This window comes from Arvicanthis niloticus, chromosome 8, assembly GCF_011762505.2.
Source record: "Arvicanthis niloticus isolate mArvNil1 chromosome 8, mArvNil1.pat.X, whole genome shotgun sequence".
Classification (NCBI taxonomy): domain Eukaryota; kingdom Metazoa; phylum Chordata; class Mammalia; order Rodentia; family Muridae; genus Arvicanthis; species Arvicanthis niloticus.
Genome location: NC_047665.1, coordinates 71,939,682 through 71,956,518, shown reverse-complemented (window position 1 = coordinate 71,956,518; position 16,837 = coordinate 71,939,682). Strand labels below are relative to the sequence as shown.

At 37.2% G+C, this 16,837-nt stretch overlaps 1 protein-coding gene and 1 pseudogene across 1 annotated transcript in view; one reads left to right on the top strand and one right to left on the bottom strand.

Annotated features, from left to right (window-relative positions):
- The window catches only part of Gpr158 (G protein-coupled receptor 158), a 342,907-nt gene that overhangs the window by 235,074 nt on the left and 90,996 nt on the right, over nucleotides 1–16,837 (bottom strand). The gene's annotated exons all lie outside the window — the stretch shown is intronic.
- On the top strand, nucleotides 11,595–12,289 carry LOC117714213 (glucose-induced degradation protein 8 homolog pseudogene; annotated as a pseudogene).

Here is a 16,837-nt window from a genome sequence, read left to right as displayed (position 1 = left end):
CCCAGCACCTCTATCAGTTTCAAAGTTAAACTTTCTCTGGAAAGTTCCTCAACTGAACAGAAATTTACTCACCCAGAGGCCATCCCCATCATTACCATCCTGAGCACAGCCAATGACTGACTAGTATGCGCACAAATGGCCTGGAGATTAAGAGCATGAGGGTTTTTTTTTTTTTTTTTTTTTTTTTTTTTTTTTTTTTTTTCCTGCATGCAAGCATTCTGCTGAGTGTTTCTCTCTGACCCTGAAATATTTTACTTCCCTTCTTCTGGAAGCATTCTCTCAAAAATGTCTAAGAATACATACAAGAGTCTCTGCTTCTATGGTTCCTGACCCAAGTCATTTTTTTTTTAAAGCAAAACTCTTTGTAAAGTGATATTTAAGCAGAGTTCTAAAGATGAGAGCTTTATAAAGGTTTGGGAAAATAGTGTAGTGGGAAAGAAAATGCTTCTGTGTGTAGAGAGCTTGACACATTCAAGAGGCAAAAATTCCCACTGGGTTTATTTACATTTTATTTGAACAGTAAAAGAAAAAAAAAACATTCTTTGCTTCGTCTGTTCTGGACTGGAGAAAAAGAGCATCTGATTTGTCTTTTTTTTTCTATTTTTAATCCTATTTATTAGAAAACTTTTTTCATACAATTTATTCTGATCATACTCTCCCCACCCACAAACTCCTTCCCGATCCTTTCCACATCCTCACGCACCCATCCAACTTTATGTTTTTCCTCTTGTTAGAAAATGAACAAACAAACAAACAAAAAACCCACAAGGAACACACAGGCACACACCCCATCTAAGGAAACAATAATATATAAGAAAAATAATAAGAGAAAAGAATGTCTAAACAAAGTAATATGAAACAGGAAGTTACAAAAATAGCAGTGAACTTGTTTTGCTATCCATATATAAGAAAATACATACAATATTTGTCTTTTGAGACCTAGGCTATATCCCTCAGAATAATATTTTCTAGCTCTATCTATTGTCACCTGAAATTTTCATAGTTGTTTTTTATTATTATTCTTAAGACAGGATTCTTCCATGTAGCCCTAGCTGACCTGGAACTCACTCTGTAGACCAGGCTGACCTCAAACTCACAAAGATCTGCCTACTTCTGCCTCCCAAGTGCTGGGATTTAAGGTATGAGCCACCATTACCAAGCTATTTTATTTTTTTATGTAAATAGATTCTTCTTTCCTAAAATCTATTCCAACTACAGATTTCCTTCCCTCATACTGAAAAAAAAGACAGTTCAACAAATGGTGCTAGTTAAACTGGATATCTATTTGTAGAAGAATGCAAACAGATCCATACTTATCACCCTGTACAAAATTCAAGTCCAAGTGGGTCAAATACCTTAATATAAAACCTGATACATTGGACCTGATAGTGTAGAATAGCCTTGAATGCACTGGCACAAGGGATGATTTTCTGAAAAGAAATACCAATACTGTAGACACTAAGATGGACAATTAATTAGTGGGACCACATGAAACTGAAAAGCTTCTGTAAGACAAAGAACATTATCAATTGCACAAAGCATCAGGCTACTGAATGTGAAAAGTTTCTAATAGAGGGCTAATATCCAAAACACATAAAGAACTTAAGAAATTAGACAAATCTAAACAAACAATTCTCAACAGAGCAATCTCAAATGGCTGAGAAACGCGTTTAGAAATGCTCAACATCCTTAGCCAACAAGGAAATGTAAATCAAAACTACTTTGAGATTCCATCTTATACCTGTCAGAATGGCTAATATCATAGCACAAGTGACAGCTCCTGGTGGTGAGGATGTGGAGAAAGGGGACCACTCCTTCATTGCTGGTGGGAGTGCAATCTTGTACAATCACTATGAAAATCAATATGGTGGTTCCTCAGAAAATTTGGGAATAGACCTACTTCAGACTCAGCTATATCACTCTTGGCCATTTACTGAACATTTCATAATTTTTTAACAGTTGAAATATATTCCATTATGCAACTGCACCGAATTTTCATTATTTATCAGTTGGTGAACAGCTAAGCTATTTCTAATTCCTGGCTGTTATGAATAGAGCAGCAAAGAGCATGGATGAGCCAGTGTACTAGGATCTGTACTAGGATGTAGAGTTCTTGTGTATACATCCAAGAGTGGCACAGCTGGATCTTGATGCTGCTGTATTCCCAGCTTCCTGACAAACCAACACACTACTTTTCATAGTGGTTGTACAAGTTGCACTCCCACCAGCAGAAAAATAAGTGCCCCCTTTCTCTACATCCTTCCCAGGATGAGTTGTCATTTGTTTAACTAACTTGACTATTCGACTATTCTGATGAGTGTAAGATGAAATCTCAAAGTCATTCTGATTTCCATTTCCCTGATGTTTAAGGATGTTGAGTATGTCTTTAAGTGTTTCTCAGTTATTTATGTTCCATCTTTTGAAATCCCTTGTCTAGCTCCACACCTCATTTTTAATTGTGTTATTTGTTTTCTTGGTATTATTTTGTTCTTTATATATTTTAGATCTTAACCCTGTATTAGATGTGCGATTGATAAAATACATATATTTTCCCATTCTGTAGCTTGATGTGTTGTCCAAATTATGGTGTCCTTTGTCATTCAGAAGCTTTTCAGTTTCATGAGGTCCCATTTATTAACTGTCGTTCTTAGTGCCTGTGCTATAGGTGTTCTGTTCAGAAATCTTCCTGTGCCAGTGAGTTCATGCCTATCACCAGTTTCTTTACTATCAGATTCAGGTTATCTGATCTTATAGGGAGTTAAGCTTTGTGCTGGGTGATAAGTATGGATCTATTTTCATCTAATTCCTATGTGCTGCTATCCAGTTTGGAACAGTAGTGCCATTTCCTGAAAATGATCTCTGTCTTTTATCTAGTGTGTATTTTTGGATTCTTCATCAAAAATCAGGTATCTCTTGGTCTGTGGATTTATATTTAGTTCTTCAATTAGATTCTACTGATCAAGGTATCTATTTTTATACCAGTGCCATGCTGTTTTTATAACCATAGCTCTTTAATACAGCTTAAAATCTGAGGTAGTATACCTACAACAATTCTTTTATTAAACAGAATTGATTTAGCTGTATCAGGCTTTTTGTGTTTACCCATAAAGATGAAAATTATTTTGATGATACTGAGGGAACCATAGAAAGAAAACAGATAAGTAGAGGGGCCATTTAGGAGATTACTACAAATGACCACAAAAGTCATAAGACAGTTTAGACTCTGGATTTAATGTTGAATGTCGTAATAAGAATTGGTTACAATAAATTTAAAAATGAGAGATAACTATAGTCGAAATCAAAAAGTAGGTAACTCCAGATTTTGTCAAAGGCTAGCGTGGGTGGGAACCAACATGAGGAGGTACAAACATAAGGAAAACTAGGTGAAGTAGTGGATTGGAAAGGAAAAAGCTTCCACATGAAAAAAAAAAAAAAACAACAAGGCAGGCAATCATTTTCATTCCTTCTTTTTAAAACAATCTGATCAGTATTAACTCATGAATCAACATGGATCAATTTCCCCTATGTTTTAAACAACAAAGAAAATGTCCGTGTCTGTAGGGCAATGAATTTCTGTGTTCTTAGGAGGAAAAGCAGGAAGTTCTTAGTGACTGGAAGAACCACTTCTGTGTTACAACTGCCGTACCAGTTGTAATATAGAAATCATTAATGTAATCTTCAGCGGATGGAAAGAAGGCATGCAAACTATAGGCTTGCTTTCCATATTGCCTTTTTATCTCTGCAATCTGCTTTCTCTACCGAGTTCAGCAGCCTTATTCCCAAAAAAAAATTTTAAATGACTTCTCATTCTCAAACCCAGCCCAGTGAGTCAGAAGCATGACTCAGGCAATTGAAAGAAACATGACTTTATAAACTAAGTGTCTTGCTGTGCAAACTAAGCTGATTAAAAAAGAAATTATACTCTTTTTTATTTTTAAGAACATTAAAATTGACATGATTTTAATATTGATTAAAATTTTGTTGACTAATTTGACTCTGAGTTTCTTCCTACTATCACTAATCTAAATATGGTTGCTTAATTACTTTAATCAACATTTCTTCCCTTGGTTTAACTAATTGCAATCTCATTCATCTTTTATTAGTCAATTGATTATAAAGTAGCAATAAAACTTCATCTAGCACAAAAGTGGCAATATAAGGAAACCTAATTTATAAGTTAACCTATATAATTTTAACCAAGAAGAAGTTATAGAGTTAGGGAACTTACTTTAATGTCCACATTCCAAAGTCAGGTAATGAAACAATCCACAGTGAGCATCTTCCACGGACTCTACAAAGTACCCACATTATGATTTCCTCTTATGCAAAAAGGGATAATTACAAGTACAATTTCTGTTGTCTATAAGAAAAAGGAATTATGAACTTCTTAAAGTACAGTGTACAAAGTGTATTTCTTTTTATAGTTGATCCACAAAAAAGGGGTGCAAAATCTCAAAGGTGTTTTAGAAATCAATGAACTATATCCTTGGTCAAGAAGTGTAGAAGAAAATTTTCAAATAACAGCAAAATATACTTTGTTTCAGTCTTTGTAATTGATATAATCTCTCATCCATTCCTTGGGAAAATTACATACCTAACTCACTATAACCAACTTTGCCAGCTGAATTACAATCCTTACAATTTTTAATTATCAATCACCATTATTTACTTTCCTCATGAACCACATAATTCTGGACAAGTATATATTTTGTATTGCAAATAATACAGAAATCTTGGATAAAAAAAAAAAAGCCAGGTTAATAAAAATGGTGAGTTTTTGTGGCAGAACCTTTCCCAATAAATAAAGATTTCAAAGCACCAATCACTGGCCCCAGTCACTGAGAAGGAGGCAGGACTTCCGGGTCAGAGAGCGGAAAAGGAGAGGCAGAACTTCCTTATGGCGTGGAGAGTGTGGAAGCATAGTGTAGGTAGCCCGAGGCTGTCAGCTTAAGTGGCGGATCCACCAGGATTCACCACCAAAGGATTTATAACAGAGTAGCTTATAAAATTAGGATGCTAGTTTCCGCACCCAGCGATTGTGTTACCCGTTGATTCTAAACTAAGATTGTGTGGTGTTTTCCTTCACAGGGCAATTCAACTGGCTTCCGGGGAAGGAGGTATAGGAAGGAGGTATATTCCAAGGAAGGAGTTCACCTCAGCCAGCCACAGGAACTTGGAAGCGTGGGGCGTGCGTGGCAGTGCCTCCATGGGAGCGTAGGCAAGCCGGGTGGAGAGATTTCAGAGCTCTGGGTCAGAGAACCTGCTGGACTGAGAACACCCTGGCCTGTCTGCTGGGGCCTTGCCGGCAGTAGCATATGTGCCTTTTTAAATATTTCACACGACAAGTTTTGTCTAGGGAATAAATTTCTGTGCGTGTGTACACATGTGTGTGCAGATAGATGTGGAAGACAAATACAAAAGCAATGTTTTCTGTAGATACTTGACTCAAATTTGTATAATTCGAGTTAAGATATTTAATATGTTCTTTCACTGATTAGCTTCTTGTACTGATTAGCTTCTAATTTTGTACTCATTTCAAAAAAAATAATAGTAATTTAAGTTCTACTTCCATCCTTAAACTCTTTACTTCCTCTCTCACAATTTCATTATACTGCAGCCAATAACATGATGATTTAGAAAGGAGATTCAGGACAGCTCTACTGAAAATAATAAATGCCCGATGTTTTGAACAATCTGATGGTCATGGGCAAGATGTATCAAGGGGGAAAATGTATTGATTCACAGTAACCTTGAGTGATCGATCGATTAAAGACAAAAGCAATCAGCTATTCTAGGAAACGTTTCTAAATTTGTGTTTAGAAAAAGTTGTTGATTTCAGTATTTTCCACTTATTAAGTTTTGCATATAGTATTTGCTATCATGAGAATATAAAAATGGAGCTTACAGGAAACAGCCTGAATAAATTGCTCTTATCCTATAAAAGACACAGTTTGTAGGTGAACTTACTAACCCAAGGGAACTTTCTGAAGGAAAGGAAACAAGAGAGTTGAGAACCTGAGGCATTTGCAAGCTTTCTGGCATTCCAATTAAACTGCCTGGAAAGGGCACGGGGACAGTAGTAACTGAAAGGGAAGTGCTGGTTCTCACACCACACTCAGGAGAGAAGCTGTGGTGGAGTCTGAGAAAACTGCTAGGAAAGGACTTGCAGCCTCTCCTTCCCCACACACCAAAGCCACACAGAACACAGAGACTGCAGAGACCAATGGCTCCCACCTCTACCCAGCACCTAAGGAGCTTCTGAAAGCTAGAGAGATCTGAAAACTTCAGCTTTCAACTCAGCATAAGTGTGCCAGCAATTCCATACCTTAGTGTGCTTTTTATTTCTTACTATTATTTAGTCCCCATTCTTGGATACATTCTGTGTTGGTTTCTGCATGTCTTCAGCAAATAGTGCTGAGGAAAGGGGTTATCTACATGTCAACGAGTGAGACTAGATCCTCGTCTCTCAACTTTTACAAAAAAAATAAACTCTAAGTGGATTAGATAAGACCAGAAACTGTAAAACTGCTACAATAAAAGTAGAGAGTATAGCTCAAAATACAGGCATAGGGAGAACCTTCTGAATAGGATTCAAATTGATCAGAAAATAAAGAAACCAATCATTTGCAAATAGGCACTCATGATATTAAAATGCTCCAATTTAATGAGGGAAAACCTTTATCTGCTATACACTCACCAGTTAGCATCTAGAATATAGAAAGAACTCAAAAACTAAACACCAAAAAATAACCCAGTAAAAAAAAGGGCTACAGAACAGTTATTAAAAGAAGAAATACAGGGCTGGAGAAATGGCTCAGTGGTTAAGAGCACTGGCTGCTCTTCCAGAGGTCCTGAGTTCAATTCCCAGCAACCACATGGTAGCTCACAACCATTTATAATGAGATCTGAAGACACACACATATATAAAATAATCTTAAAAAAGAAGAAATACAAATAGCTGAAGAACATTTAAAATGTTCAACATTATTAGCTAACAAAATTTTTAAATTAAGACTACTTTGGAAATCCCAGTCAGAATTGGTATCATCAAGAAAACAAGTTACCAAGTAACAAAAAAAAAAAAAAATGTTGGTATGGATGTGGAAAGGGGAACACTTCTGTACTACTGGTGGCAGTGAATACTGGCAGAGCCTCTGTATACATCAGTGCAGAGGTTTCAAAAAAATTTAAAAGTCCATTCAACCCAACTATATTATTCCTGGGTATATACCTAAAGGAATCTCTATCCAACTACAGAGATATCTGCTCATACCATTTCCACTGGATAATACTGATAATAGCAAGAAGATGGAACTGGCCTAGATGTTCATTAACAAATGAATGGATACTGAAAATGTAGTACATATATGAGTGTGAAAAAGTAAATTTATAAAACTTTCAATAAAATAGGCGGAACTGGAAAAAATTATACAAAGTGAGGCAATCCAGGCTCAGAAAGACAAATGCTATATCTCCTCATACGTGAATCCTGCTTTGTATTTTTGTATTTTTAGACTTTCTTAATGTGAAGTACCTGGAAGGGGTCAGGATGCTAGAAAGAGGTCATGAAATGAAAAATAATAATAGAATATATATATATATATATATATATATATATATATATATATATATATATATGGAGAGATGGAATACTGGGAGTTAAAGGCTTAAAGTAGGGGTGGGAATGGGATAAATAGAGTAGAGGAACTAGAGTTTGTCTTAATGTGTGTATGTGCATATATATATACATATACACATGTATATATATACATACATATACACATATATACATATATATACATATATACATATGCCTTTTGTAAACAAATTAAAATACACAATGACAACAACAACAAAAACAGTTTGAACAGAGATAACCTGGATGGGTGGACAATGCTATTTCCAAAAGTAGTGGATTAGTAAATGAAAAACTCATTGCCAGGTATGAGATCCCTCCCTATGAGGTATTGATTAAGGAGACCCTTGGAAGTTCGAAAAGCAATACAGGCTATTTCCATTGCTCTTGGTTGCACACAATAACTAGATAGTAATATAATAGCCTATTGTTAAAAACACAACACATTTTGGTTTCACAAAAGAGAAATCAAGCTATAACTGAACAGGAAATTTCCTTCCTGCTGGCTAGCTTTTGTAGTGTCAAAAGGTGATACATAGGCTGCTGGAGGAAGAATAATCATCAATGAATTTACCTAGCAGTGGATATTGCATAATGCAAGGTTAATAAGACAAGATGCGCTCTTGGTTGCAGCAGTGACATAACTGTTATGGGGGTAACCAACGGTTTTTCTGCTTGGATTTGAGGCCAAGTACTTTAAACATATTAAGAATTAGAGGATGATAACAAGTGCTATGGAAAGTATTTTTCTGGACTTGACATAACCATGTAATACATGAATCACAGTAGTTATGGTTACCTGCATAAGACCTGTTCAAGATCAAGTCAATTATTCTAGCATGGGCTTGAGAGAGGTCCATTAGACTCCACCCCAAGCTCAGGAGCTGTTGGCAATTGATGATTTTTATGGGAAGAGAGTCATTTTTCTTTGGGGGCATGGTAGATTGAGTTCAAATCGAACTCAATGTATTATACAATGTCTTTTTAAAGAAAGTGAGAGGACCATAGAGGTGAAAGTGTTGCAAGTTAGATGCATATGATCAAGATACACTGTATATGTGTATGAAATTGTCAAAAATAATGTTTTTTAAGGAAATTATATAGCCCAATGAAACTCGTGGAGATTGGATACCAGAAGCCCTGGCACCTGTCTTATGCCAGGATAATGGCAAAAGAAATGTCTTGATGGTCTCGAAATTAAGACTATCACTTCACATAGACAGCTGGCCTATTGTAGTCTACTACATGTTATAACCAAAAGTTGTTCCTATTTTCAACTTTGTGAGCCAGCTCAAACAAATTTTTGGCAGCCATTCAGGATTTCATGGTGTAATTTTTATGTGTCTTTGTCTATCTCCTGTTAATCTCTTTTTCCTAAATTCCTACTTGGCCTACTGATACGTTAACATACGTCTGTTTTTATTCCAGAATATGAAGAGAAAAGATAGCACAAGATATAAAAATTATATAGATATTATGCATCTTACAATTGTTACATATTTAAATTGCAACTATGTTAAAAAATACAGCTGTGTGAAGGAGTCAGTATCACTCCCGTGATTTTTAAACTGGGTATGATGTGACCATCAATAATGTCATCCCTGAGGAAGCTGAGACAGGAGACTGAAGGTCTACACAGCGAGTCCTGGGCCACACTAAGTTACACAACCAAGTCTTAAAAACAACAAAGAGAACCCATCTTCTTTGTAATTGTTTCCAATAAATTTTCAAATTGTTTTGTTAAAGTTGATTACAGTAGAATTTTATTTATATTCCCTTTTTTGCCTTTCTTTCCTTCCTTCCTTTCTTTCCCTTTCTTTCTTTCTTTCTTTCTTTCTTTCTTTCTTTCTTTCTTTCTTTCTTTCTTTCTTTCTTCTGAGACAGACTAGCCACAAACTCACACTCATTTAGCTCTGGATAACTCTGAAGCTGATCCTCCTGCTTCCACCAGGTGCTGAGATTACAGACATGTGTTACCACATCCAGCTTGAGTTTTAATTTAAAATGCATATTTAGTGCTTTGGGATTCTTAGGTAGTCAAGGGAATAGAGTACATTTGATTTCATTAGGACTGAGTTGATATAAACATTTCAAAAAATCTATTGTAGTATATAACTATCTAGAACTAAAATAAACAAAAATTATCTGTGGCACCCAGACTCAAGTAGGAGAATATATAATGACACAGATAAATGCATCATGAAACTGTTAGCTGTACATGTGATTATCTCTTTTTTCACCTGATTAGCATATCTGTTTTGCTAGTAAAAAGGTTATATTTTTATTATCACTTTATCTGATCAATTGCCCTTAGGCATTTCTTACCATTCTTATCTTTTGAAACCAAGTTTTTTTCTCTTTCCTTGAACTAACAAAATTTCTTCAGCATATTATCTTCTGTTTCATGGATGGATCATATAGTGAGAACTCTTTAAAACACAGTATTATCTATGCCATTATTTAATTTACCAAATACTTTTCTTCTTAACTTCTAGTCTATAAAAAACAAATTTCACCCAGACTAATACAAATGGCATTATGTAAGAAACCAGTAGCAATAATTTAATGTGAAAATGTAATTTTTTTCTAAATTCCATGTCAGGAAATACCTTTATGTGTTGCATGTAAGGATTCACAATGAAACTGAGCATACGTTCAGTCTTCTTAGTCTTTTGCAGGTAGAGGACTGTGTCAACCAACCCTACCTTCAATTACTTAACCGTAAAATCTCAAGACATGAGATTTCTTGATTATATCTTCTTATCTCAGATAGTCGATCACTTGTGTGAGAATCTTATTATCAAGGAATTTAATTAAAAGTGTTAGCTAACAATGCCCATGGTGGTGAAGAGTTTGAGGCAATTAATGTCTTCTTACTGTGTTTACTTTTTATTTCATGCATATGGGTGTTTTGCCTGCTTGTACAAGCATGCTGGTGCCCTTGGAGGTCAGAAAAGTTTATCAGATGCCCCTGGAGCTGGAGTTATAAGCGATGTTTAGCTGTCACATGGGTACTGGGACTTGAACCCATGTGTTCTGCAAGAGCAATCAGTGTTCTTAACCACTGAGCCATAGCATCCAATTTCTTAAAATTAATCGCAGTCTTATTGTGTCATTATATTATATCTTATTTGTAAATTTAAAGTTAGTAGTCACAACATAGATAAGTAGATAATTTTCAAAACTCCAACTGTATTCTCATAATCCCTTGATACATATTCTTAAGAATAATGACAAACTCTCTTATTTGTGGGCTTTGGTTCATTTGATGCACATAGGAAATATTTGGATTCCTTCTCTTCCTCGGATGTTTTCTCCTCACATGCTTTTTGAATCCTTGTTTGCATTTAAAGCCACCCTGTGGAAATAAGTTTACTTTGTTAAATGTGCCTGAATTCTATTCACTTTCTTAAATTTCACCACATCTCACAACGGCTGACACACCAACCTTCACATGAGATGGTGGAGGCATTGGAACCAAGCATCTATGTCCTAGTCAACCTTCTGTTTCCCAGTGCCGTACAGCATCAGTTTTAACAAATACTTACAAGTTGATAGGCCATCTAATTCAGTCCTTACACACTGTTCTGGATAGATGAGAAAACTGGCCTCCCAGCAATAAAATGTTTTCTTAAAGCCAATCCATGACAAATAAATCAAGATGTCTAATTCTTGCCTCGCTAGCCCCAGTGTGTATCACCATCATAAAGGTAAAGACAAAAGAGAAATAAAGAATGTGAAATTGGGTCTCTGCCTTGTAAGAGGATACGGTTTCCTATCAGCAATGTATTAAGTAGACAGCATAAGTTAAGAATGGGCTTCTGTCCCAGGCTCACCTCCACCGAGGCCTCTGCCTCCTCCTCTATCTCCCACCGTCTCTGCCGCCCCTCCTGGCCCCGGGAGCCGGCCACCCAGACCCTGTTGCACAGGTAGCGGGATCCGCACAAAATAAATGATAATGAGTTTTGTAGAAAAGCCTGATGAAATAACCAAAGACTAATGGATGGAAAAGCTCAATAACTTAGATGTTCAACGAGCAGACTTGAACCAACTCATCATTAATTACCTAGTCACAGAGGGCTTGAAGGAAGCAGGAAAGAAATTTCGGATGGAGTCTGGGATCTAACCAAGTGTGGACCTAGAAACACTTGGTGAGGGAATCAGAATTCGGGAGATGATTCTAAAGGGTCAGATCCAGGAGGCTATCGCCTTGATCAACAGCCTCTACCCAGAGCTCCTAGACACAAATCGGTATCTTTACTTCCACCTTAAGCAACAACACTTGACTGAGTCAGCATGAGACAGAAGCAGCATTGGCATTTGCCCAGACTCAGCTGGCAGAGCAGGGTGAGGAAAGCAGAGAATGCCTCACAGAAATGGAGCGTCCATTGGCCTTGCTGGCCTTCGATAGCCCTGAGGAGTTGCCTTTTGGAGACCTCCTTCTCATGATGCAGAGGCAAAAGGTGTGGAGTGAAATTAACCAGGCTGTTCTGGATTATGAGAATCGAGAGTCCATACCCAAGCTGGCAAAGTTATTGAAACTGCTACTTTGGACTCAGAATGAGCTAGACCAGAAGAAAATAAAATATCCCAAGATGGCAGACCTCAGCAAAGGTGTGATTGAGGAGCCCAAGTAGAGCCTGTGCATGGACCCAGAACTGTCAGTAAGCACAGGACTCTTTCTTCTCTGGTTGTGACTGGCAGATTGTCACCGCAGTAGAGACCATTTACCCCTGTGCTTTTCTTTGGCCCCCATTGTTTAAAAGGGGAAAATGGCCTTTTTAAACACTGGCAAATCCATGATGGAAGACATCACCTTTGCCAAGCCCTCTATCCTGAGGGCTGCACACACTGCAGTTGACTATCCCCGTGGTTCTTGATTGCTGGTTCCAGAAGATGTGGTTTACCAATGTGTGCTACACTGATAGGGGGGTGTCATCTCAGCTGAAAGGCCTCACGCCGGACAGCACATGAACAGTACTGGTGTGCTTTTGCTACCTGCTACATGCAAGCAGGCAGGCTTTTGACTTCCTAGGGCTCACCAGACTTCATGGTTTTCCTTACCCCTTCTTTTTCTTTCTCCTTTTGTTCCTTCATAGGAAAGAATATATACATTTGTAAATATTAATTCAAAGATTAAAAAATGGGCTTCTGATGATACGAAAACTAGTAAGAATTGGTCAGCCATTATTGAAAAATCACGGAGGAACAAATAACTGCTAAAACTAAATACAATAGTTAATAATCAGTCAGAGGGATGGACCTTTCACAGGTCTTATGCATGCTGTCCTGGGAGTTCACATGTGCAGCCACGTGAGTGCATCTAGAAATCACTGTTTCCTTGGAATCATCAACCAACCCAGGCTCTTCAATCTTTCTGCCTCTTCTTCTGAGATGATCTCTGAGCCCAAGAGGAGTGTGATATAGCTGTCCGACTTAAAGATGTTCTATACTCTACTATTTTCTGAGCCTGGACTAGTTGTAAATTTCTGCATTAATCTCCACCTACTACAGACAAAAGTTTAAGGGTTGCGATATACGTTGATCTATGGATAAGTCATGGATAAGTCGTTAGGAGTCAGTTTACTACTGTGTTCTTTGAGCAGGATAATAGCAGCAGCTTCTCTTCTAAGTCTAGGACTTGTCTATTCATGGTTTCTTGACCTGATAATAGTGCCAGGTAGAGATTTTGATCTTGTGGAGTGAGCCCTAAACCCAATCATAAAGTTATTTGTATAATACTGCCCTGGTATTCACATGACTGTTATATCAGTGAGCATGTCTAGTCAAGCCAGTAGTTACAGTAGCTTTCAGGGTTCCCAGCTCAGCGAGACTCATGATTACCTCCTTCTGCTGTTGTGTGCACATCTTTCCATCTTCTAGTACAATAAAAGCTAGCCAAAGGGGGTGAAGCTTCCAGATGAATACCAGCTTGATTTTTCTACATTCTATGATGCAAGCATGAGGTGTTTCCAACAACTGTATATTATCACAAAATTCTGGATGGAAATAATATCATTGGCAATAACACACAATTTGGGGCCTTTGGGACCTCACTGACAAACAACTCCAAATGAAGTAACCCATTCCTACCTTTGGGCTTTTTGTTTGCCATTATCAATAATTAACCAAAGAAGTGTACCGCAGGGTTGCCCACAGGCCAATCTGGTAGGGGCATTTTCTCAATTCAGGTTCCCTCTTCACATATGACTCTACTTTTTGCCAAATTGACATAAATCTAGCTAGAACAAGCACACAAAGTTTGTGCATTGGGGGAAAGGGTATATTTGAGACAGCTTGCAGAGCTGGTGAATAAAATTAGAATACATTAAAACCAATTCTCAAAGAACTAATTTTTAAGAGAGAGAAAAGAACATGGGAAAAGAAAATAATCATAGGTAATTTCACACAGGAGCAGGGTAAGGAAGAAGTGACATGGAGATTGAAGAAGAGAAATTACAACTGGGGAAGGTCTAAGTCACTGATGAAGAGGCAAGAAAACGGACTACGGGTTTTAAAGACCAACTTCCTGACATAGATGGAACTGTGGAGAACAATCTAGAAAGCTGTTAATTTTTTTTCCATTTCAAAACCTCAGTCTTCTATGCCAAGATTCTTTCTTTGGATGATTACTTAGCTTTTAATACTGCCTAAGTCTAAGACAGATAAGGGAGACCTGAAATACTGGGTAGGACTTGCAAGCTGTTAAAAATGCTAATAAGACATCACCTTGACCAAGATTAATGTTAATAAATTCTTTTTAAAAAATAAATAAATGAAAGGAGCAGCTAGCAGGAAAGAGCCTTTGATAAGACAGTCCCAACTTTTCCTTTCTGAGTGGAGATGTATATTTTAACTGTGGACATGTTGTGCTTGGGGCATGCATAAATGGCTGTGATATAATTAAATAGCAATCTGAAAATTGCCCTCATCTCCATCATGAAAACTGAATCTATAAATAAACACCAGCACAAGCAAGAAATGGTTTAGAAATGAATCTCTAAGCCTGGAACACTGACACTCAACTCTCATCTGTAATCAAGTGCTATTATTAAGTAAAAATAGGAAGGGAAATTGAAGTTCTTCCTTCTACATTGAATAAGCCACAACTATGTGGTTATCCCTGGATAAGTCATTCAGCTCATCTGTTCTCATTTGTAAAATGAAAAAGTGAACTATGTGCTCCTCAGGATTCTAAATTACCCTCATTCATCATCCTTTTATCATTTTATTTGAGAAGCAATAAAACATAGTAGCTAAAACACTCAACTCAGAAACTCAAAATCTACAATTTACAAAGTATGTTACCATAGGCAAATGGCTTATTCTCATTGTACCTTCTTTTCCCTAAAGGAAGCATTAAATTTATGAGGATTACACTGAGATGGGAAACTTGTTTTGATACAGGGTTTGGCATATCATTTGCAGTATGTACGTTTTAGGCAGTATTTTTTCCCATTCTGATGTACACTAATAGTAGAAAGACAAATTCAGGAAACTAAAAACCATCACCGTGAGAGGTCTGTCCCAGCTGACCTGAGTCCTAGTTTAGACTAGCTAATAAATCAGAACATGGTGAATCATTCAAGTTATGTGACTACAGGCTATGTACATATGGCCCACACATTCATAATTCTCCCATTAAAATATGAAGACACATATATTAGTAACAACAATTTTAAAAAGGGGGGCCATTAATCTGAAAGAGAGCAAGAGGGGGCACATGAGTGTTTTGAGGGAGAAAAAGAGAATGGGGTACTGATGTAATCATATTCTTTTTTTTAAAAAGCCTTAAAGTTAAAAATTAGTATTTTAATTTTTAAAATCATAAAGGAGGGATGGTGATATTGCTCAATGACAAGGGCGCTTTCCACCAAGCCTAAGGTCCTGAGTTCAATCTGCAGAACATATATGGAAAGGGGGACTGAGTACTTAAAGTTGTCACCAACCTCCACACCTGTGCCAAGACATTTGTACACACACACACACACAACAACAACATCAACAACAAATGACAATAACAAACAAACAAACACATGTCTTAGGGTTGCTATTGCTGTGATGAAGTACCATGACTAAAGAAGTTTGGGGAGGAGGTAGTTAATTCATCTTATACTTCCACAACATTATCACTGAAGGAAGTCAGGATCCTGCAGTGAGTAGCTGATGCAGTAGCCACAGAAGAGTGCTGTTTACTGGATTGGTGAAAGTGCAGCCCACTTTCAACAGAAGAACCCAGTATTTTAGAGATGCTAGGACCATGGGATGACCAGCAAAAAGCAGCAGGAGTGGAGGAGCCAGTTGGAGCAGAGCTCGTTTGAGCCTAGAAGACAAGCTGTGTGTGCTGCAGATGATGGAGCCAAAAAAGTGATCCAAGCCCAGAAGATTGTGAGTGGAAACCAGATAATTGGACATTGGGGTTTTTTATACTTCTGAAGCTTGGTTTTGTTTTGTTCAGACTGTGACTGTATCCCGATTCTTCCCTCTTGAAGAAAGTACTTAATTTATTTGTGATTTTATAGGAGCAAACCAGTAGGCAACATCCCCCCATGGCCCATGTATCAAATCCTGCCTCCATGTTCCTGCCCTGTTTGAGTTCCTGTCCTGGCTTCCTTCAGTGATAGACTACAATGTGGAAGTGTAAGCCCAATATATCTTTCCCTGCAACTTGCTGTTTTTTTTATCCTGACCTTTCATTTCAGCAATAGAGACCCTAACTAACACAATACATAAACACACAAATGTAAAATTTAAAAACTACATACTCTTTAGTTGTGTAACTACTCATGACCTTACCATGCTCCAATGAATAGTTCCAGTCCAAGGGTCATGCAGATAACCTGTGTGGGTCACACAACCAACCAAAAGTCCTATAGCTGGCAGGAAGAAGTGGAGATGATCGGATAGGAGAAAAGTGGTCAGAGAGTATTGTATACATGTGAAGTTGTCAAAGACAGAATTTAATAAAAGAAAACCTAAAAGACATACACTGAAAAGTCTATGATTTTGTTAAAAATATTTTCAGTGCATTTGACCTGAGATTTTCTTTTTCTCCTTCCTCTATCTCTATTATTCATATATTTTGTCTTTTCCCGGATTTCCTGGATGTTTCATGGCTGGATTTGTTTTAGATTATACATTTTCTTTGACTGAGCTATCCATTTCTTCTACCTCACCTTCAACACCTAAGATTCTCTCTTC